This window comes from Oratosquilla oratoria, chromosome 11 (assembly GCF_046742065.1).
Source record: "Oratosquilla oratoria isolate Oo_2021 chromosome 11, ASM4674206v1, whole genome shotgun sequence".
NCBI lineage: Eukaryota > Metazoa > Arthropoda > Malacostraca > Stomatopoda > Squillidae > Oratosquilla > Oratosquilla oratoria.
In genome coordinates this window covers 56,767,309-56,769,397 of record NC_134787.1, presented here as the reverse complement: position 1 = coordinate 56,769,397, position 2,089 = coordinate 56,767,309, and positions in this window count along the sequence as shown.

The following is a 2,089-nucleotide window of genomic DNA, read 5'->3' as shown; positions in this document are numbered from 1 at the left end:
CTTTGGCTACTTGAGACGCCATCTTTGTTTTTGGTAGGGACGGAGGTCGAAGAAATTAAAGTATGATAAATTCGTCTATTCTAACCTTACCTACCTACCTAACCTTACCTACCTACCTAACCTTACCTACCTACCTAACCTTACCTACCTACCTAACCTTACCTACCTACCTAACCTTACCTACCTACCTAACCTTACCTACCTACCTAACCTTACCTACCTACCTAACCTTACCTACCTACCTAACCTTACCTACCTACCTAACCTTACCTACCTACCTAACCTTACCTACCTACCTAACCTTACCTACCTACCTAACCTAACCTGCATTTAGTAAAGCGGTGTCTGTAATTCTAGAGGTCATCAGGTCGTTGTGATCGTCTCCGCACTTCCCAATATATCAAAACAAATATGTTGTCTATAGGAGTCGACACAACTTCGTTTCTGCATAGCTTTTAGCAACGTTTTCTGATATTGATTTCCGCCAAGAAAATATCTATTACATTGCTGTATTATAATTTACAAAACTAATATTTAATTTTTTTAATGCTATACCGCCTTGGTACTTCTAAAAATACCGCTGTTTGATTTGAAATATATACATATATACTCGTTTCCGAAATACGAGAGAGGCTTGACATAAGTTTCATTTGAATAACCCTTTCGTGTGTGTGTGTGTGTGTGTGTGTGTGTGTGTGTGTGTGTGTGTGTGTGAGAGAGAGAGAGAGAGATTCACCATGCTCTTGCATCACGTGTTGGGTTCGTGATCGAATGAGAGCTCAAGGCTCATATATGACCGATCTATGGGTAATGCTATGGCCTTACACACACACATACACAACTCCCCGCTTAGGAGAGTTGGAGTGACGGCTCATAGCGCAGCGATACTGAAATCATTTCAATGCTGGGCGAGATTCGAACTCGGACCGCTGTAATACTAATTACGCATGTTACCACTGTGCCGTCGAGCCCTGTGTGTGTGTGTGTGTGTGTGTGTGTGTGTGTGTGTGTGTGTGTGTGTGTGTGTGTGTGTGTGTGTGTGTGTGTGTGTGAGTGTGAGTGAGTGTGTGTTTCACTATGGTCTTGGGTCACGTGTTGGATTTGTGGTCGATAGTATAAGAGCTCAAGTTTTATATTATCCGATCTATGAGTATTGCTGTGAGCTCACACACTACACATACCCATCCCTCTGCTAAATTAGGACAGGAAAGGTTTGTAGTCACGGAAACCTTTACACAGTAAGTCGGGCATCGTGCTCGGTACAACATATCGTCAGCCTCATAAAGAAAGTGCCTAAATCATTTTTCAAAATTTTCAGGAACTCGGAAAAAAAAAATCGTTTTTCTATTTTATAAATGTACGTAATGTTCCTCCTAACGTAGTTTTAACCTACTCAGACACTAAATAAAACATTGGGAATAGTACCACAAGGAGCAATGAAAAATTGATTTAGAAAAAAAAAAATCCAGAAATTGACGAAAATTTAGGTAATTTCTTTACGAGGGTGACGATATACAACTTTTAATTTTCTTGCTTTGTCCCCTGCCCAGTTCTGCTCTCTCCTCTTTTTCGATACATTTCTTTTTTTTATTTCCTGGTTTAAAACCCTCCAAAAACCCTTGGTTCTCTTGTTTAGTTTTATTTTCTTTCTTATCCATGATTTCCATTACAAACAATTTGCTATCTTTCTTCCAGATATTCTTGAACTCTTCCTGCAAATTTCCAAGACATCTTGACTACCTCATTTACCGTAATTTGTGGTTTGGACTCGATTTATTTTATGCTCAATTTTTGATGTATTGACTTAACCTCATTATTTCAATTTAATAATTCACATTTGAATCATCTCCTACAATTATATTACGGATGTGATTTCTTAAGTATTTTGTAATTCAGGTTCCCTCCTTCCCATCAGGAAATGCCTTTCTGACCAGTATACAATGACAATGCAGCCTCCCTGACAATTTTTTTTCTTTTCTTTTTTTTAGGCCTTGTATCGCCATTTTTTCATTTTGTACTGATCGCCTTTTTTCTGCTTCATGATTTCTTTGAAATTTACCTTTTCCCTGAAATGTCAACCGCATTATCT